Source organism: Phalaenopsis equestris, unplaced genomic scaffold (assembly GCF_001263595.1).
Source record: "Phalaenopsis equestris unplaced genomic scaffold, ASM126359v1 Scaffold000499, whole genome shotgun sequence".
NCBI lineage: Eukaryota > Viridiplantae > Streptophyta > Magnoliopsida > Asparagales > Orchidaceae > Phalaenopsis > Phalaenopsis equestris.
The window spans coordinates 130,229-153,328 of NW_018164939.1; the positions used below are offsets into that span (position 1 = coordinate 130,229).

Consider the following 23,100-nt stretch of genomic DNA (forward strand, 5'->3'; position numbering starts at 1 on the left):
CTTCAACAAGAGATATATATATATATAATCATTTGCGATTTATTTACGCGCGACGTCGTAACAAAATGGGTGTCCTCCCTAGGCAAAATCGACATTCTGGACGCGCCGGGGCAGTCTGTTTTGTCATCCGGGGTCGCTCGGACGACGTCGTTGACAATCGGGCAAAAAACACGTCAAAATTAAAATTTCACAAAATTTCGACCCGTGATGGATCGCCTCAACAATTCTATTCGAGTCTTCGACAGGTAACGGTGCAAGCGATGTGAATTGTGACGATCGGACTGTCGATTCTCCGAATTGCAAGATTTGTGCGCGCGGGAGTGCGAATTGTGCAGAAGGCCACCCTAAGGCTCAAAAGGTCTTATAGGAATTTCTTTTGGGTTTCCTCATGTTGGTTTCACCCTTCTAAGTGCTAGAAGTCGATACCACACACGCGAAACTCCAGAAGGGGACAAAAGTATGTTCAATTTCTAGAACGAGGCGAGTCCCATTTCTAAGGTTCTAAGATAGTCGAAGGGAGGTCCCTAAGGCTAGATCCTAAACCCTAAGAGGAAGATTAGACCTCACCAAAAATGAGGTCAACACTAAGATAATATGAATACAAATTGTATTCAACAGAAGAAATGAATAAAAAATAGGAAGATTTACATGCATACCACTGAATTCTTATGTATTTACATATCTAACACCTAAACTTAAATTTTTACGTACATACCACTTTTTTCATGCTTGAAAAGACGTCTTTAACTTTTTTTAATTTAAATAATGATTTCTTTTATGTGATATGAATGATTTGTTGAGTTGTGGAGCTTGATTAGAGTCAGCAACAGGTGCAGCAGGCGCGACAGTCTAAGTGGCGAATTGTGCCATTGATAGAGTCCTCGTGCTTGGGTCCTAAGGGAGCGACACCCCCGCACCACTCATGTCTTGGAATAGAGCAGGTGGAATCCTTGCTCTTGGGAGTGGCGTGGGTGCGTTAGAGAAGTTCATTCTCCTGTTATAGGACTTGAGCCCTCAATTTTGAAGCGATGTTTCACTTGTGCGTTATCTCTTGCGTAAATAACTCTTTTGGAAGGGAATTCTCATGATGATGCTTTTGCGTAGAGAGGTGAAGTGTCAAGAAGGATTTCGACGATTTTCTCGTATGATTGAGAGAGAAGCATCCCAAAGTTGTAAGTTCTAGGAATAGAGAGTTGATTTGAGTGGTGTAAAATTTGTACATTTCTCTTGATTTTTATAGTGAAATTTTTGTGTGGTGGGGCATTACAGTTTTTTTTTGTTAGGTTTTTCAACGTTAAATCTTGGTGCTTTTTTTTTTGGATTATTTGCTGTGTGCTTTAGTTCGAATTTTGTTTCAGATCTCACAAAATAATATTTTTCTGTGGTGTTGTTTTGATTATAAATCAATCGAAGCCCAAGTTTCTATTTGATCAAGTGGTGTTAGAGTGAGGTTTCTTTTATGAAGATCTTTGATTCGAGTAGGAGCAATTGCAGACGAAGCAAGATACAAAATGGAGAAGTTCAATGGATCGAATTTTTTGTTCTGAAAAATGTAAGTGAATGCTTTGCTTATCAGAAGAAACTGTATTCCCCACTGTAAGGAATCGCCAAAAAGCCTGAAGTGATGATCTCTGGAAGATTGGGAAGTGCTGGATCGAACAACGCTGGGTTTAATCTGTCTTTTAATTTTCACATCTGTTGCTTTCGACATAGTGAATGAGAAAACTATAGTAAATCTCATGGCTATATTGACAAAAATGCATGAGAAATCTTAAACGTCGAATAAAATTTTTTTTGATGAAGAGATTATTTTACATTAAATTGGTGGAAGGGTGTTTTGTGGCTAAACATTTGAATAATTTCAACATTGTGACAAACCGGTTGTGTTTTGTGGCCATCAATTTCGATGATGAGGTGAGGGCACTGTTAATTCTATCTTCATTACCTGACAACTGAGATGGATTAGTCATGACGGTGAGTAAAGTGCTCAATGAAAATTTCACAAGAAAACATAAGCGGTGAATCTTCAAGTTTTGGGTTAATTGTTGAAAACAAATGAAATAATCTGAACAAGAATACAAGCATAGACAGATTCAAATCCAGGAAAGTACAGGTCAGGAAGAAAAAAATGACAGGTGAATGCTGAAACTGCAGGAAAAGTATCATTTCAAGAAGGACTACAAAGCTCTATGAAAGGCTGATAGTGGAGGTCAGTACATGAATCTCTCTGCAAATGTCTTCACAGGAGAAATCCAAGACGATTTTCTGGTTTTATCACTAGTTAATATTGAATCTTGGGTAGTAGATTTATCTGCCTCTTTTCATGCACGTCTCAATAAAAAAAATGTTTAAAAACTATCCTCAGAGTGATTAATGGAGGATTTATTTGGGAGATAGCAAGACCTGCAACATTATATGAAAGGGTGATGATGATGTCAAGTTGCCAAATTGAACAGTTTGAAAGCTCGGTGAAGATAGTCATTTTTCCAGTATGAAGAGAAATTTGATCTCGGTGAGTCAGCTGACAAAGTCAGAGTATGTATCCACTTTCATAGGTGTTTTGTTGAAGGTGAACAAAGGTGTAATGATGATGGCTGAGGTAACTTTGAAAACACTCTTTACCTGATCAATGAGATGACATAATTCATTGATGTGGCTGGAACTAAAGTTAATGCAAGTCTGTAGCACCATAGACTTGGTCATATGAGTGAGAAATGTATGAAGTCCCTACATTTTAAAAACAAACTTCAAGGTTTGAAGTCTATAGAGTTAGATTTATATGAAACGTGTGTATATGCTAAGCAAAATAAAGTTTTTTTCTCCAAAATTGGGCTAATGGTAAAGTAAAAAAAAATAGAGTTAGTTCATACTAATGTATGAAGTCCTACTTCAGTTCAGTTCATTGGAGGTTCCAACTACTTTGCTACTTTCATTGACAATCATACCAGAAAAAGGTACGAGTTTATTTCTTAAAGTAAAAATATGATTGATTTGAGATGTTTAAAAAATGGAAATATTATTTTAGAAAATAATACAAATTAGAGGCTGTAGTATCTAAGATTAGATATTAGGGGTGAGTTTTGTGATCATAAGTTCAAGTGTTACTGTGCATCAGAGGGGATTAGACATAAGTTCACTGTTCCAATGACTCCACAGCAAAATGACATAGCTGACTACATGAATCGAACAATCACAGAGCGTACTAGGAGTATTCAAAAAACTTTTGAGCAAAAGCAGTGAACTTCGGTATTTATTTGATCAATCATGGTCCATTAGTACCTTCGAAGAAAGACTTATTTGAATAAGTCTGATGTGAAAAAGAGATAAATTCATCTCATTTGAAGGTATTTGGGTTTTCTGTATACATTCATGTTGATGTAGTGCCTAAGAGTAAACTTGATTCAAAATCTATTAAGTACACTTTCATTTGGTATAACTCAAATAAATTGGAGTACAAATTCTGAGACTATCATAATCAAAAGTTCATCAAGAGTGTCATTCAATGAAATGAAGATGTACAAGGACAGAAGTAAAACTCAAGATTGGTCTTCTGTTACTTCTGAAGAGTCTAAATATGTTGAGAAAAAAAAATACAAGTGATTATCACATCTCGGAGAAATGAGATGTGATCAATTAGATGAAACACAAGAAGTTCTTCAGTCACATGCTGTTAAAGCCAAGAAGTCCAACAAAGTGACACTATCCGTATATAAGTATTCTGCTTATTTGTACTATTTGTTGCTAACAGATAGTAAAGATGCCACTCAAGTTAATGATACTAAGAAGTGAGAACTTGCCATGGATGATGAGATACATTCATTAAGGTCAAATCGGACATGTGATTTGACGATATTACTGGATGGCCAAAGAACACTATATAATTGTCGAAATTTAGAATAATGCAGAATTTTTTTATTGATATGAAAAGAGGAATAAATATTCTTTACATGAATCAGAGAATAGGTAAGACAATAAGAAAGAAATAACAGAAAAGGAAATATTTAACAGATAATATTTTTAATTAATCAATTCATATTATTTATTTGGAGATAAATGAAGCAACATAAAATAGGAAAATAAATCTAATCTAGGAAAATAAATCTAAAATAGGAAATTATATAAAACTATATTAGGAAATAAATCTAATTCTCATAACGTCTAACAATAATAAATTAATTTCTAATATAACTTCCAACACTCCCCCTCAAGTTGAAAAATGTTTGAAAACTACGTTCAATTTGAATTTGAAAACATCAAATAATGGGTAGGGGAGATCCCATGAAGTAGAACTTGAAGTCTTCATTCTGTACCGTAATTGTAATTACAGTTCCTGCAGTGTCTATAAGTAGGCAGAAGACTCCTATAGGTAATGATGCAGGGGAGTTTGCAGGGAAATAAACAATCTACATGAAAAATTGACTTTTAGCTGACTGCGACTGCTTTTTACTGCAGTTCTTGTAACATCTATAGGTAGGAGGAAGACTCCTACAAGTAATGTTGTAGGGGAGTTTGCTGGGAAATAGACAACCTGCAGAAAAAACTAACTTCTAGTTGATTGCGTTTGTCTTTATTTACAATTTTTGCAGTATATGTAGACAAAGAAGTTTGCAGGGAAGTGGACAACAAATAAGAAAAGCTGCAGGGTACGACCTGCAGAAAAAAAAGAAAAGCTCCGAGGCTAGCTTTGCCACAGGAAAATTTTCGAAGGAGGGCCTGATATAGGAAATAACTTCAGAGAAGGGTCTGTTACAGGAAAAAGTCCGGAGGAGGGCTTGCTGCAGGAAAGATTCTGGAGGAGGGCCTAATGCAGAAAATAGTTTCGGAGGAGGGCCTGATGTAGGAAAAGGCTTCGGAGGAGAGGCTGCTGCAGGAAGAATTCCGGTGGACTTGCTGCAGAAGAAGCTTCAGAGGAGGGCTTGATATAAGGAAAACTCTGGAGAAAGGGCTTGCTCCAGGGAAAAGCATCGAAGGAGGGCCTGCTGCAGGGAAAAGCTTCGGAGGAGGGCCTGCTGCATGGAAAAACTTCGAAGGAGGACTTGCTGCAGAAAGAAGGCTTCGGAGGAGAGTCTGCAGGGGCAACCTTCTCATCATTCTTGAGGCTTTCTCATGGGCTTCAACAAGAGTAATTATGAACTCCACCGCAAGATGCCCAATCCCTTCCTCCAGATGATCAACTTCAGCAATCTGAAGCGTAGAACCAATAACATTAGCTAGCTGGCGCTTGAGAAACGATGGATTTATGCCTGCAAGCTCAATAAGGAGCTCAAGAGCCTTCTGAGCAGTGATCTTGTTTCGTGAATTGAGTGCCTCTGTAAGTGTTTGCGTCATGGCGGCAAAACAGGTCCTGGTAACACTCATGGTCTGCAACAGACAAGGCACTGGATAAAGTTGATTGACGCCTCAAGCGCAATGATACATACATCCAACGACACAAAATTGGATAATGAGTTGAGGAAGATCGAGTGAAGAGTAGGTAGGCGGGGAAGGAGTATGTCACCGATACTGTGTGAGGTACGAGAAGATAAGCGAGGCAGATTCCTGGAGGGGCAGAGAATTAGAGTTCACAACCTGGAACTTGAAAGAGTGGAGCTCCAGCCATGTACCATCAGGAAGGAGGCTAGAAGCAAGCTCGAAGGCAGTATCGTAAAGCTTCTTAGCAGTACTCTTCGTCTTCTTGCTGAACAATAGACAGTAGAGACTTTATAGACGATTTGTGGCGGGCGTGAGCCGTGACCAGATATAAGAAGACGACTCCTCTGAATCCCCTCTAGATGATGAGGTGACTTATTTATGGAGCATAACAACTGCCATGACACGGATCTCCTCGGATTGAGATGAGTGGACTTAGACAATCTTGAGAGCAAATGCATTGGTTGGAGGTCGCGACGTAGATTGGAAAGCACCTCTGCTTGCGACTATAACTCATTCGCCAATGACATCAACTGAGAGATCAATGCCTCGAAGGCCATTGGATTCGCGCCGAGCACAATAACAACTTGCTAATCCATCTCTCCGACCTTCTTCGGTGGGGATCGATATGCAAAATCAACTGATCAAAACGTGTGGAGTAGATTTGACTCAAGTTAAAGGAGAACAACGCGTGGGAGGAATTGTAGCAACTGCCTACTGCAAGGAAGTTTTTCAGCCGATAAAGAGGATTTTTGGCGGTAGGGACCTACAAAGAGAGTTCCGACGACTAGTTCCTGCAGGAAAGAGTTGTAGAGTTGTCGGCGAGGAAGAATGCAAGAGGGAGTTCCTGTGACGGGAAAGACAGCAGGAGGAAATTTCGGTGGCTGAGCCTACAGGGAGAGAAAGTTTCCGACAGAAAAACTGTAAAGAGGAGGTTGAGGAAGGGCCTGCATCATGACAAAGATTGCCAGCTGTAGGGAGTAAGAAGTTTTTGAGGCAGGAGACTCTAGGGTTCGTTTCAAGGCTTTAATACAATTTGAAATTCAACATCATGCGAAATATTTTTTTTCATATTATTTATTTAGAGATAAATAAAACAACATAAAATAGGAAAATCTATAATAGGAAAGGAAATAAATATAATATAAGAAAAAAATTTAAAATAAGAAAATAAATAAAGTTATATTAAAAAATAAATCTAATCCTCATTTCTAACAAGTGTGTCTACAAGCTAAAAGAGGAGTCAAATGGTAGTAGATGCTACATGGTAAGACTTGTTGTGAAGGGGTTTCAACAGGAGGAAGGTGTGAAATAAATTGAAATCTTTTCTCCTACAACAATGATTTCAACTGTCAGAGTTGTGCAAGCTTAATAACAAAAAAACATATATATCTGGAATTGATGAATGTAAAGACAACATTTTTACATGGCGATTTGGAGGAAGAACTATATAGAGTGCAAAAACAGGATTGTGAAGTTTCACGAAAAGAAGATTTGATCTGCAAGTTGACAATAGTCTCTATGGATTGAAGTAGGCCTCGAGACAGTGGTGCAATTCATTTGACAGTTTTATATCAGACAGTGGTTATATGAAGTGCTAGTTAGACCACTCCCGCTTCATAAAAAAATTTGGTAATTGCTTTATTTCTTTTGTGTGTGGATGACATTTTGATTGTAGGGGCATATATTGAGAAAATTAGAGACTTGTAAGAGCAGCTATCAGTGGAATTTGAGATGAAAGATTTAGGTCAATCAAGAATATCCTTGAAAGGAGAATTAACTAGAATAAGAGTACAGATATATTGAAAATGTCTCAGACATAGTATGTTGAGAAAATCATTCAGAGGTTTAACATGAGTGAGGCAAAATCAATTTGCATTTTCTTAGGTAGTCACTTCAAGCTATCTAAGAAACTATCACTGAAAGAATTATAAAAAAAAAACTATCGCTGGTATGAAGTAGGGCAAAGCACAAATGGGGAGAATTTCATATGCTTCAACAATTGAAAGTTTGATGTATGTTATGATATGTACGATATTTGATATTGCGCATGCAATGAGAGTGACCAACAGGTATATGGGCTATCTAAACAAGTATCTCTCAGATTTTTGAGTGGAACAATCAACATGACACTTTGCTTTGAAAGTTCAGTGATTCGGTTACCAGGCTATGTAAATTCAAATATGAAAGGGTATATAGATGGTAGAGCTACAACATGGTATATCTTTATTTTGGGGAACACAACAACGAGTTGGGTTTCTAATTTGTAGAAAATTGTTTTACTTTCAACTACGGAGACCCAATACATAGTTATCACTGAGGCTAGAAAGAAAATGGTTTGACTGCAGAGCTTTATGACAAAACTGGTAAATATTAGGAGATTGAAAAGCTTCATAGTGATAGTATGAGTATTATTCATCTTACAAAGAATGCCACTTTTCATGTCAGCACAAAATATATTTAATTGAGGTATACTTTGTTCATATTTTCTCAGAAGATGGACAATTATCACACACCTAAAAATCCTCTAGATATGTTAACTAAGGAAGCGACTACTGAGAAACCGAAGCTAGGCTTGGCTTTATTTGGAGTCTATGAATGATGAGACTAAATGTGATTCACACTACGATACAAGACTATCAAAATGATATAGTTGGAGGTGAATATTTGGAGGAGAGGTGTTGGGTGCAAATTAGTCACCAATTGTAAGGAGATTGTTAATATGTGGAGATTGATTGGAGCCATCTACTGCCGCAACAGACGCTAGGGTTCGAGTGACACCTCAATGTCAAGGACGGAGCCCTTGCACCTGGGTCTCGAGGGAGCGGTACTCCTGCATCTCGGAATGCCGCGGGTGCACCGCGGGTTCTTTTTTTTCGTGTCCCAAAATAGTGGGTGAAACCCCCACACTTTGGAGTGGCGCGCGGAGCAGTTTGTTCTACAGTTGAGGGACTTCAGCTCTTAATTTTGAAGCAATGTTCCACTTGTGCGTTATCTCTCCCGTGAATAACTCTCTTCGAATGGGATTCTCTTGACGGTGCTTTTACGTTGAGCAGTGAAGTGTCGAGAGGAAGGATTTTGGCGATTTCTCTCGTGAGATTGCGAGGAGCATCTTGAAGTTGTAAGTTCTAGGAGTCGATAGTTGATTTGAGTTGTGTAAAATTTATGTACATTTCTCTTGATTTTTATAATGAAATTTTGTGTGGTGTGGCTCTGTGTGTTTTTTTCTCTGGTTTTTTCACGTTAAATCTTAATGTCCTTTATTTTGGATTCATTGTTATGTATTTCTGTTTGAATTTTGTTCAGGATCTCTCAAATCAGTGTTTTTCCACGATTTGGTTTTGATTGTAAATCTGTCAAAGCTGTAGTTTTCGGGTCTGTTTGGAGCAGCTGCAGCTTTTCAGCTGAAATCAGCTTTTCAGCTGCAGCTGTGTTGTCTCAGAAAGCTGCTGCGGCGCAAAAGCGAGGAAGATGACTGTCTATTTGGTGCAGCTGTGTGTAAACAGCTGTGAGACAGCTTTTTCTAGAGAAATGACCAAGCTACCCCTATTTGCTAAAACTGTTTAAAAATTATTATGTATTTATATGAGAAGACATGGTCAAAGTTTAACTCTGCAAAAGTCCTAAAATTTTTTTAGTTTAAAAAAGATTTGTTTGTTGTTTATCTGCTCTCCAAGGCAGAGAAACATATTTGTGACTATTGAAGACATCCAAGGCTTGCCAAAAAAATCCAAGCTATACAACAAACTAAAGGTATGCTAGTAGATCTAAAAAACCCAAAAAAAAAAAAAAAAAAAACTGCGAACGGATAACAGGGTAGAGGAGAAATTACCCTCTCATTGACAAGATCACGAGATCGGGAGAAACCGTCACCGACCGGAGAAGAGGAGGAGGTTCAACTAGCGGAGAGATTTTCCTACTAAATAAAAGTCATGCTCAGTCGCAAAAATTGTTTTTGAGGAATTTATGACCAACTATATGAGCAATTTAGATAACAACAATCAGATTGGTGCCTAGAATACAACGTTCAACTATATGCCACCTTACCTAAGAATGAAAAAAATGCCTTTAACTTTCTAAAATTTAAAATAGCATCACATCAAGATTTGCGTGGTATAATGTCAAAATTAAAGTTTAGGTGTTAGATATGTAAATGCATAAAAATTGTGCAGTATGACTGTAGATGCCCCTAAAAAGTAAGTATTTCATAAAATCAATCACAATTTGTTAATGATGATGTTAATGAAGACTATTTCTGCATTCAACTTAAAACTGCAAGTTTTCATATACGCTAATTTTATAATTCAGATTTTTTTAAACATGACAATTTTTTAATACTAAGAGACTAGAAACTATAATTGGGATTGTTGTGTGTTGGAAAATTTGTTGTTGCAGAGTGATAACTTACTGTTTTAGCGTTGCACAAAGATCTAACATACACAAATAATATAAAGTAACAAGAGATATCAATATTTTTGCTTGGAGAAACAATGGAAAAAAAAATCACTAGTCCTAGCTTAATTAAACTATAATTCACTTTGTAATTTTAAAAACATAGATGCACTCTTTTTCTAAATTAGAGAATATGAAGTAACAAAACTAATAATTATAGATACACGATAGTATTATATTCATAATAGCTATAATATTATGGCTAAGAAACATGGTTCTTGACTGAAATAATAGTAGTTAGCCATAGTTGGTTACTAATAATTATAGATACATGATAGTATTATAGTCATAATAACTATAATATTATGGCTAACAAATGTGGTTCTTGACTGAAATAATAATAGTTAGCCATAGTTGGTTGCTACAAAGGTAGTAGTTGGCCATAAAATCTATGGTCGGTGGCTGCAATACGGTAGTTGACCACAAATGCCCTAATTGATAATTATAACAATATTTGGCCACAAAAGCCATAGTTGGTTACTTTAAATGTAGTCATTGGCCACAAATGTTGTAGTTGGTCGATGCAATTGCGACAATTCGCCATAGATGCCATAATTAGAAACTTTAATAATAGTAATTGGTCACAAATAGGGCGGTCAAAAAAGCTCATTGTTCGCGAACAACTCGTGTTCGGCTCATTATGTAGCTCGTGTTCGACTCGTTTGTTAAGTAAACGAGCCGAACACGAACAAGTTTTTAAAACTCGAATTGTAAACGAGCCGAACACGAACAACTTTTTGTTCGCTCGTGTTCGGTTCGTTTTAGCTATTACATATATTATTTATATAATAATATATTATATATATTTATATCTAAATTTTAATCATAACATCTCGTGTGGTAAAGTGGTTAATACATTCTTTTGTATATATTTGGTCAAGGTTCGAATTTCACACTTTACATTTATTTTTTTCAATTTAATTTTTACGAGTCAATTTCTAGCCGAACACAAACACAAATATTTAAATCGAGCCGACACGAGCTATTTCGAACGAGCCGAACAAGAGCCAAGGCTCAATTCAGCCGATTTCGAACACAAGCTATTTCGAACGAGCTGAACACGAGCCAAACCTGAGCTCGCTCAAGCTCGACTCATTTACAGCTCTAGTCACAAAGGCCGTAATTAGTTTTCATAAATGCATTCAGCCGCATAGGTTGCACTTGGAAGCTATAATAATAGTAGTTGGCCACAAATATTGTAATCTGTGGTTTTAAGAGCAGCTGTCGAGCACAAAGGTCTTAATTAGAAACTGTGACAGTAGTAGTTGACGACAAAAGCTGTAGTTGGTGGCTGCAAGAACAGTAGGCTACATAGTCTGTAGTTGGGAATTGCGATAGTAGTAATTAGTCATAATGGCTATTGTTGGTTGTTGTAATAGTGATAGTGGCTATAAAGACTGCAGTTAGAAGCTGTAATAGTAGCAGTTGGCCAAATAGACGATAGTTGGAAGCTATAACATTAGTATTGGGCCACAAAGTTTGTTGTTGGTAGCTTTAACACTAATAGTTAGCCATAAAAGCCATAGTTGGTGTCTAGACCTCTTTTATAAGGGAGAACGAGGTTACAATTTTACACTAAATACTGCATTTATTTTATACATTATGAAGAAAAATACATCTGTTAGCAGCAACCACTGTATTCTGGCTAAGGAAGTGGTAAGCAGCGGTCGTTGGTGGCTAATGGGCGGTGGTCGACGGTGGTTAACAGCTACGAAGGATGTAAGTCTTCGTCAGGTCTTCAATAGGAGTTTTATCCATTCAAATCGCATTTGGGATATAGAGTTTGTAGGCAGGGATCGCTAAGGTCGACGGTGTGGGTGATGATGACTGTTGGCGGTCGACGATAGTTGATGGGTGGTGTTCGACAGCTACAAAGATCGGAAGTTATCGTCAGTTCTTCAATATAAGTGTTATCCATCACAACTGTATTTGGGATACAACATTTGCAAGCAAGGGTCATTGGCGGTTGGAGGTCAGCAACTAGAGCTGTCAAAATGGCTAGCTGTTCGTGAACAGTTTGTGTTCAGCTCGCTTAGAAGTTCGTGTTTGATTTATTCACTAAACAAACGAGCTAAACACGAACATTTTTTTGCTCTCAATATATAAATGAGCTGAACACGAATAAAGATTTGTTCATTTATGGTTGACTCTTTTTTCCTCAAAATAATTAAATTATATATATATATATAATTAATTAATATTATTTTTAAATAATTTATTTATTTACAAGGCGACAAAAAATAATAATTAATTAAAATTATTAATTAAAAAAATAGAACAAAAATGTATTAAATTATATTTAACTATTTTTTAATATAATTAAAAAGATTTAAATCTTATTCATACTCTTAACATCCTACGACCGCGTGATTAGGGTTGTCAATACGACTTTTTATTCGCGAGCAGCTCGTGTTTGGCTCGCTGGGCAAACGAGCCGAACACAAACATACTTTTTGTGTTCGAAATATAAACGAGCTGAATACGAATAGGGGTATTGTTTAACGAGCCGAACACGAGGTGATCTTGAGCTCACTTGTGTTTGACTCGTTTACACCTCTATCGACGACAACAAGCAATGATGACCGATGATGGTAGATAGTGGCCGATGGGTGGTGATCGATGACTATAGAGGCCGAAAATTGTTGTCGGGTCTTCGATACAGGTGTTATTATCTACAATCGTGTTTGTCTTTTGGAAAATAACTTCCCAACCATCTTATCAGACAACTTATATTGATCCCCTTTGATTATAAGAGGGGTTTTAACAGTTTGAACATCTTAATGACCTTAGAATTTAGCAATCTTAGGCTCGTTGGATTGCTTTCGTCGAGACACTCGATTTGGCTAAAAATATATCATTTGAAGTTCATTTGATCATTCAATTGACGACACAAAGCTTCCAAATATGCTTTAATGGTTTGATCTGGGTTTGATTGAACTTAGATTGACCCATCTTTGATATAATTGGGTTACAGTCAGTATAATTATAAACTTGCTGAAATCACGCCTTGAATGATCTTGAATTTGAATTTGGAAGATTCCTCATAAAAATGCATCGATATTCGTGCTTGCAAAAAAATTTGTTTAATAATTCTTGTTGTCGGTACTCATATGCTTTATAAAATCATTTAAATCATTCGATTACCATGAAGGACATCGAACTATCAAAAGAAAAGTGGATTTTAAGAATACACATCTGATATTTAAAGCATTATTTAGGTATCGTTGCACCATGTTATTTTACTAATTTTATGCTTTTTTTTTGTTGAACAGTGAGACATCCTATTGCTTTATTTATCATCAATCATGTTAAAACCTACTTTAATTATTTTTTATCACACATGTGTTTTGAGGAGATGGAGTCTGTAGCACCTGAAGGAGCAGATTGATGCCCTCCTACGCTTTGCTTGGCAAAGCTACGCTAGACATAGTGAGTACGCCGCAAGCAAGCATATTTTTGTCGGTTGGATTGATACTTCAGGTTGTTCTTGAGCGTACAAAACAAATACGCCGCTTCACAATGTAACCATGCCTTGAGCTATTAACTCTATTGTTTGGTTTGGATCCCTCAGTTCGAAGTGAGGAGGGTACTCATGCGTGTGGTTTTTCTTGACATAGACTTCTTCGTGAAGGGGGATTGTCGGGAGGGCGATTTCAAAGTGAGGGTTTTCTTTTGTAAAATTGGGAGAAATGTTTGGAGTGAAGAATCTGTCATTGTAGAGAGTTGATCTAAGTGTGTAACTATGTATAATTCTAGTTCTTGATAGTAAAAAATTTTTATTGTGTAGCTCTGTGATTTTTTCTAGTTCTTGGGTGTTTTCACGTAAAACTCGACATGCTTTTCTTGGATTGTTTTGTTGTGCTTTTATTTGAAATTTTGTTATGGATATCTCAAATTAGTGTAGTCCTATTTCGAGGTATGGTTTGATTTATAATTGATCTAAGCCCAAAGTTTTATTTCCATCCCAACAATTCATATAAGAGCGTGGTTTTTTTGATTTGAGTGGGAGCAATGACTGACGAAGCAAGGTACAAAGTGGACTTCAGTGGGTCAGACTTCACGTTTTGGTGGATGTAAATGAAAGATTTGCTGTATTAGATAAAAGTTTTTCTACAAGGAATCACCAAGAAGTCTGAAGCGATGGCTATGGAAAAATGCGAAGTTTTGGATCAAACAACCCTAGGTTTGATACATTGTTCACTTTCTTTGCCTGTTGCGTTCAATATAGTGAATGAGAAAACTACTGTGAATTTCATGGCGACATTGAGAAGGATGTACGAAAAACCATCTGTTTCTAATAAGGTTTTTTTTATTGAATATGTCATTCAATGTGAAGATGATGAAAGACACTTTAGTGACAGAACATCTGAACAATTTTAACACCGTAATAAGTCAATTTTGTTCTGTGGAGATCAAATTTGATGATGTGATCAGAAAACTGCTAAGTTCACCTTCATTGTCAGACAGTGTGGATGGATTGGTCACAACGGCGAGTAACTCTTCAGGGAAATTAAAGTTGAACTTCAATGATGTAGCGAGGTTCGTGCTGAATGAAGAAATTCGCAGAAAGACAGTGAATGCTGAATCTTCAGGTTCAACATTGAATGCGGAAAACAGGGGAATGAATCTCAACAGGAATATATGAAGAGACAAATTCAAGTCTAGAAGAGAAAATGACAGAGGAGAATGCTGGAACTGTGGAAAGAGAGGACATTTCAAGAAGGACTTCAAGGCTCCAAAGAAAGTTGGTGGTGGAGGACAAGAAAAGAATCTCTCTACAATTTTTTTCACAGAATAAATCCAAGGCGACTCCTTGATTTCTTCTCTACCTAGCACTGAATCACGGATAGTAGATTTAGTTGCATCTTTTCATGCATTCTCCAACAAAAATATTAAAAATTACATTCAGAATGATCTAGAGAAGGTTTAAGGCCTGCAGTATCATGAGAAAGGATAATGTGGATATCACGTTATCAAATGAAACAATTGAGATGTTTACTGAAGTTAGACATGTTCTTAGCCTGAAGAGAAATTTGAGCTCGGTGAGTCAGCTGACAAAGGGCCCGTTTGGGACAGCTTAAATGTGTGGCGGCGTTTTTAAAAACGCCGCCTTAGTGTTTGTTTTCAGTGTTTTACCAAAGTTTTACAAAACGACGCATTTATATTTGTATTACACGCGGACTGCGGGTATGTCGCCGCGATCCGCGTTTGGGCTCCAATCTTTTACTCTGCTACCCTCGCAACACTTTCCCTGCAACCGACCTTCCTTTGAACTCCTGGTGTCGATCCTGCCTCCGAAGTCGCTCCGCAGGTAAGAATCCCTTCTCCTCGCTCCGCTCCTCCCTCCTCTCCCCCATTTTGCCGAGAGATTTCAGACAATTCATGTGTTCTATGCGGTGAATCTGGAAGTGTTTTGTGACTAAAAACCTAGATCCTGTTTTGGAGAAGTAAGTATTGCCGGTAAAAATGTAGATCCACTGTTATTGTGAAATGTTTGAAGCATCGAGAGGGTTTTCTTCTCCATTCCCCATTCTATCCTTTCTTCGAAATGTCTAATGTTTTATTGTTATTTACTGAAATTTTTTTGCATGTTTTGTTCGTATGGTGTCCATGCTATACAAAATTTGAGACATCTTGCCGTGCGTTTCACTCATATTCGAAGATCTATAAGCAGTCTTCATTATCTGCAGTTCATATTCTATAAGTTGGTATTTTTGGTGTTTTCTTGCCCGACAAAGACAGTGATAACATTACTTGCATTTATCGAACAATATATTTTAAAGTGTACATGCCATTGGGAATTACTCAAGTTAATATTCTATGCTCCCTAGAATTGGTAGTTGGCATATATAGTCTCTGTTTTGGATAGATTGTTGGTAGAAGGGGTGTATGCAAATATATGCATGTTGGATAGTTGGCAGATGTTTTATTTTAATGTTCTCTTTACCAAGTTTTATTTGGGAGCCCCCTATATGCCTACAAAAATCTTTTTAGAGATATTTGAAGAGGGTATCATAAATGACTATTTTTGGGTTTAACGTTATTCTCATATTTTAACTCCAATCAAGTTTAGAGGCTTGCATATCTATAGAGCTTTGTTGAACATGATATAATTGGATAGTTATTGTTAGCTCTTACTATTGCCCAATGGTGTGGGAAAAATAATGTTACAAGCTATGCTCTCAGCCTATATTCCTTTTTTTCGGTGATGGATAAATATCAAAGCTGCAATTTTATTGTGCAATGCTTCTTCCTTTAAATGTTTACTTTGATTCATATGAATCTTGAGTGGGTGTTCTTTGCTACTAGTTAATGATATTGTGACATCTGATACCTTATAAGGAACTTGATGTTATCATTTCATACTACTTGTGGTTCTGGAGCGTAGCGTATGGTTTCATTGGCGAGAAAAAGAAAAGATTTCATATATGATGATTATATTAGAAGCACATTTCTGTTTCACCAATATACCAATATATATATTAATTCATAATCATTGTGCATTTTTTTTTACATATGCTAATTCTATCTCTTGACTGACTCATTTTCTGTCATAAATGTCATCTTATCATCCGTTCACGTGACAATAAAAAATGAGTAAATCTAAGGACTCCGGATCATCGGCTATGTGGGATAGAGATGCTACTAATATTTTTTGTGATCTATGCCTGAGGGAGGTCGAATTGGGAAATCGACCAACAACTTATTTTAATAAAGAAGGTTGACAGAATATCATAACTAAATTAAATGAAATAATTGGAAGGGATTACGATAGAATGAAATTAAAGAACAAATGAAACCAATCAAAAAAAGACTGGAAACTTTAGAAAGAGCTTAAAAGGGGATCAACTGGGTTGGGATGAGCTCCAGTAAAACACTATTACATAGCACAATATGTAGCAAAATTTGGGCCATTTACATACATAGGACATAATTCTTTTGTAATTACATATCTTACACCTAAACATTCATATTTACATGCATATCAAATTGTTAAATCTAATAAGCCATATGTAGATACATGTGTTACACTCAAGTCTTCAACAAAACTAACACTTAAATGGTAGTTCCTTTTTTTTAATTGAATGGTAGCTACTTATGCTTCAGATGACAGAATTTCTGCTTTCTTAAATTCTGTTTTTCATGCATTTGTTGGGGTCAAATTTTGTAAATTGACGAGGCTTGTTGGTTTGCATAAGATGAGGCTCATATGTGCAATGAGTTTCTGATTATTGGAATACATGATGTGTGGGAGAGATGTTTTATTAAAGTGATGTCAAGGAAGTACATTGGTTTGTTCAATTGCTATGCAGACAGTAAGTACAGTACACTGTTATGATGAGCTATTATATTGTTATATTTTGAGCTATTAAAGTGGAGTACATTGCAGCTCGGATGACCCTTCTTTTCGGGCAACCGCTACTTATTGGTGGTAGCTTTGAAAATGAGAAGGCTGCTAGGGACTGGAAGAACATGCTCTGTTTTTTTTTAATAATATATGATGTTCTTGAGCTAATGGTCTTGTGCATATTTTTTTCAAATTACTTACTTTAATCATGGTTATAGCATGGAAACGTAGAAGTATTTTACATCTGCATCACATTTTTAGCATGGAAAACTATAAGCATGGTTTAGCACATAGTTATTATATTGAATGGAGAAGGCGTTATGCATAAATACAAAAAAATTACAGAAGCACGATTGGGGGTTTGCTTTAATTGAGGAAATACACTTCACAGTTAAGGAGGCATATATGCCTTGGCTTCTACATACTTTTATATGCCGTGGCTTCTACATGAAAATGTTTATTTCATTTTTTAAATATAGCTGTTAGATATGTTAATACGTAAGAATCAGGTGCTATGCATGGAAATATTGCAAGGTGATTTTGGAAGTCCTAAATGCAGGCATCCAAATTCCTTGTTGTCTCACTTCAAAATCAGAAACTGTAATTTTTAATTGAAGTGGTTTTGATTGGTGTATCAGCGAATGAAGAGACCAGGGCAGAACTGTTCTACTATTTTGTAGAGTCTGAGAGGAATACCAGTGTTGATCCACTCATCCTTTTTATTGTTGGTGGACCTTATTGCTCTTATTTTTCTGGCTTGGCCTTGGACATTGGTGATTATTTTCTTATTCCTTATAATTTATTTAATGGAAATTTGATATTTAGAACACACATAGCAAAATACTTTGATGATTTCTGTGTATTTGATATCACTTCAAAAATACAACTATATTTAATTATTTTTCACGCATAGATAAGAGGGCACACATGTAAAAAATGAAGTTTAGGTATTAGATATTTAAATACATAAGAATTGAGTGGTATGTATGTATATTTCTCTTCTAACAATTAGCAATAATATTGTCATAGTACCTTACTGTGATCAGTATGCGCGCATACCTTCGTTTCTTTTTCTTCTCTTGTTCTATTTGAGGCTTTTATATACATAGATCGATATATAGATATGGTGTACTTGTTGTTTTTCTTTGCTTAGTTGAGGGAGAGGGGATCAGAATTCTGGTGTTTTTGATCAGCAGAGAAGTGGGTTGGATTTATGATTTGCTCTGCTATAGTTTAAGATCTTGTTTTGCTTTGGCTGTAGACTTGTTTGGTGGTTTCTTTTCTGTTTTCTTCTCTTTTTGTATGCTTTGGCTGCTTCTATTTTATTTTTAAGACTTTTTTAGATGCATGTGTTTGTTGTTTTAAAGATTGGGGTGAATTTAATGGGATTGGATTTATGCTTTTGTGCGAGAGTTATGGAGAATATCTTGTTGTCGTAAGCCTGTAGTGATGATTGTGATATTTTTAAGTTGTCGTAAATATAATAGTGGAACACCTTGGATGACCACTATTATATCAATTGATAGTAAATATTTATAAACCTGCTATTTGGAATTAATGGGCATCACAAAACATACTTCTGTTATATTTTTCATGTCTATTACTTTTATTGATATAATAGTGGAACACCTTGGATGACCAAAGAAATTTGTTACAATAATTGCTTCCACACTTTTATAAGTTGATTTTATTTTATTCCGTTATAGTTTTTGACCGTCATTGCTACTCACGTCACGACAGACACATAGCTACAGGTGCCCGCGGTGAGGACAAGGACCAGAAGACTGCAAATTCTTCAGGTGGGCCGATAGTGTAACTCTTTCTACGATATCCCAATTGGATATAGTTGCTAGGAGTTCGATAGTACCACAACGGGAGATCACCGCATGTGGTTCGAGTTCTTCCGTTTCTACGATATCCCCGTCGGACAAGTTTGCTCGGGGTTTTGAGGTATCAAAACCGAGCAACATTCGTCGTGATGTGCTTCTACATTTTAAAGTCAATATTGTCATATTTTTCCTTGTAATTTTAACATGTTATTTTTTTTTTTTGGGTCATATTATAATCCATATTAGTGTGATATTATAATCCATATTAGTCCATATTAGTGTGTAAATATATATTTCACTTTCGTAGATGTCCCTGTGCTTATTATGATGTAATCGGAACTTTTTGAGTTATATAAATATTATTCAACTTTTTTGCATTTTCATGTTGTGACATTTGAGAAAATAATAAATTATGCTGCACAAATTATTAATTTAACTAAAAAAATTTACAAATAAGTTGTTTGCATAAAACACAAACCAAACAACTTATTCAAAACAGGGACACAATGGTCATTTTTCCAGAATAAGTTATTTTCCATACGCACAAACCAAACAGCCAGACAACTTATCCAGATTAGCTGTTCATCAGCAGATTATCAGAATCAGCTGCTTATCAACAGAAGCTGGATAGACTGCAGTTGCCCCAAACAGACCCAAAATCAAGGTTCATGACTACTTTTACAGGTGATTTGTGAAAGGTGACTAGAGGCCATTGATTATGATTTGGGGCACATTAGAGATACTCTTTACCTGATCAAAACTATGGTTGATGCAGGTTTCTGACATCGCCGTAGCCTTATCTATATAAGCGAGAAATGAATGAAGTCTCAACTTTCTAAAAATATCCTACAGGGTTTGAAATCAATAGATTTTGATTTCTGTGAATATTGTATGTATGACAAGAAAAAAAAATTTTTTCTCTAAAGGTGGGTCAATGGTAAAGTCAAAAATTGGAATTAGTGTATATTGATGTATGAAATTCTACTCTATTTCAGTCTATTTGGGGTTCTCACTATTCTGTCAAGTTTATAAATGATCACACGAGAAATATATGAGTTTACTTAAGGACAAAATCTAAAGTATTTGAAGTGTTCAAGAAGTAGAAGACTGTTGGAAAATGAAATAGACTTGAAGCTGAAGTATCTCAGATCAGATAATGGGAGCGAGTATTGTGATAAAAAATTCAGAAATTTTAGTGCTGCAAGAGGGTGGAAAATTAGACAGAATTGAAACTGAAATGTCTCAGATCAGATAATGAGAGCGAATATCGTGAGAAAAAATTCTGGAATTTTAGTGCTACAAGAGGGGATCAGACATGAATTCATTGTTTTAAGGACATCACAACATGGGTGATTGAGCGCATGAATAAAAAAATCACAGATGCTAGAAGCATGAGGCTGCATGTAGGCTTGCCAAAATAGTTTTGGGCTGAAGCAATGAACACTGTTATTTATCTGATTGATTGTGGTCCATTAGTATCTTTCAAGGAAGACTTATCTGAAGAAACCTAGAGTGACAAGAAGGTAAATCTATCTCATCTAAAAACTATTTTGCTGTTCTACATATGTTCGTTGATACGGGGTCTCAGAGTGAGCTTGACTCAAAATCTGTCAAGTGCATCTTCATTAATTATGATTCAGATGTATTTCAGTACATGGTTTAGGACTATTAGAATAAAAAAAATTATTAAGAGCAGAGATATTTTATTCAATAAAATGAAGATGTATAAGTACAAGATTGGAACTTAGGATTGCTCGTCAAGTATATCTTCATTAGTTAAGAGTAAGCTTGACTCAAAATCAATCAAGTGCATCTTCATTAGTTATGATTCAGATGAATTTCAGTACATGTTTTAGGACTATTAGAATAAAAAATTTATTAGGAGCAGAGATCTTTTTTTCAATAAAATGAAGATGAATAAGGACAGGATTGGAACTCAGGATTGCTCGTCAGTTGCATCTGAAAAGTCCAAATATGTTTTAGATAAAAGACATTGGTGATCAGGAGAGTAAAGAAAGAATAATTACTCAATTTGATGAAGCACAAGAAATTCCTCAATTACTTGCTACTAAAGTTAGGAGATCCAACAAAGTGATACATCGATACACAAATATTCTCCTTCTTTGCACTTTTTTTGCTAGCTGATACTGGTAAATCAGAGTGCTTTGAGGATGTCACTTTAGTTGAAGATTCATGGGAGTGGGAGCTTGCCATGGATGATGAACTACAATCATTGGAGTCAAATCAGACCTGAAATTTGATGATATTATTAGATGACAAAAGACTACTACACAACAATTAGATTTAGAAGTTAAAAGAGAAGTCAGATAACAACAGATGCTACAAGCTTGTTGTGAAGGAGTTTTAGCAAAATAAAAGAGTAAACTACACAAGCAATTTTTTCTCTGGTGGTAAAGGTGACGACAATTAAGAGTTATGTTTAGTTTAGTAGCAGAGGAATACCTACATCTAGAGCAAATAGTTGTAAAAGACGACTTTCTTGCATGAAGCTCCAGGGGAGGAATTATACATGATGCAATTGCAGGGTTATGAGGTTTTATGGAAATAAACTTTGGTCTGTAGGTTGAAGAGAGCCTCTATGACTTGAAGCAAGCTCTGAACAGTGGTAAAGGAGATTTGATAGGTTCATGATAGATAGTTACATGAAGTGCTTGGTAGGTTGTTGTTGTTTCATCAAAATCTTCAACAATTGTTGTATCTTATTTCTTTTGTGTGTGTGGATGACATGTTAATTGTATGTGCATATATGAAAAAAATCAGGAATTTGAAGGAGCAAGTATATGAGTGAGGTAAAGATCCTCCTGATGAGAATCAACAAGAACATCAGTGCATGCATGCCGAAGTTGTCTGAGGCAGTATATTGCAAAGATCTTATAGAGGCTTAACATGAGTGAAGTAAAGCTAGATTGCACCCCACTTCAAGCTATCTAAGGAAATATTGCCTAAGTTTGAAGCAGAGCAACCACAGATATGGAAAATTCCATTTGCTTTAGCAGTTGAGAGTCTCATATATGCTATGATTTGTACAAAACTAGATAGTGCATTTGCAGTGAGTGACCAACAAGTACATGAGTGATCCGACAGTTAACATTGATAGGAAGTGAAGTGGATTGTCATGTATTTGAGAGGAACAATCAACATAAAAATTTTCTCTAGAAGTGCAGGGATCAATTTACAGAAATTTGTAGATTCAGATCGGGCAAGAAATTTAGATATTAAAAAAAGTATAACAGGGTATATCTTCACTTTGGGGAACACAACAGTAAGTTCGGTTTCCATAGTAAAGAAGATTGTTGTAATTTCAAATATGGAGACCGGACATATTGCTATCACTTAGACTAATAAGAAGATGATTTGACTACAAGACTTTATGACATAATTAGACAAGGAGCATGAGATTGGAAAGCTTCATATTGATAGTATTAATTCAATTCTTCTTGTTAAGAACATTGGTTTTTATATCAGGATAAAAACATTTAGTGAATGTATCACTTTTTATGCTCTCTCTAAGAAGATAGACAGTTGTTCTTGGGAGAAGAAACACACAACTCATAATCCTTTAGGTAAGTTGATAATTGTGATGACTATCAAGAAACTGGAGCTGTGCTTGGCTTCAGTTGAAGTCCAGGAAGGTTGGGAATGGGGTAAGCTACACTACAGTGCAAAATTAAGAAGATGATACAGATGAAGTTGCAGATTTGGTGGATATGCATCAAGTGCTATCAATTTCTAAGTGGGAGATTGTTGAGGAGCCTGCAACCCTCGAAGGAGCAGATGGAGTTCCTCATGCCATGCCAAAACTGGTGTTGGACATGACTACGCGCAACCAGGAGTATCTACGTCAGTTGGATCATTCCTTCATGTTCTTTTTATTGAACACATTGAATAAATATGCCTCTTCACGACGTGATACACCGCAAGCAGTTAGCTATATATTTTAGTTTAAATCCCTCAATTCCGAGCAACGAATGTAACTCTCGCATGCTGCGTTTCTCTATAGGGACCTCTTCTTGAAGGTGAATTGTCGGGAGCGTGATTTCG

The 23,100-nt window shown here is 36.1% G+C and overlaps 1 protein-coding gene across 1 annotated transcript in view; it reads left to right on the forward strand.

The window, feature by feature from the left end:
- LOC110028178 (uridine 5'-monophosphate synthase) overlaps positions 1-23,100 on the forward strand; it is a gene marked incomplete in the record, with an annotated part of 43,310 nt that overhangs the window by 11,447 nt on the left and 8,763 nt on the right.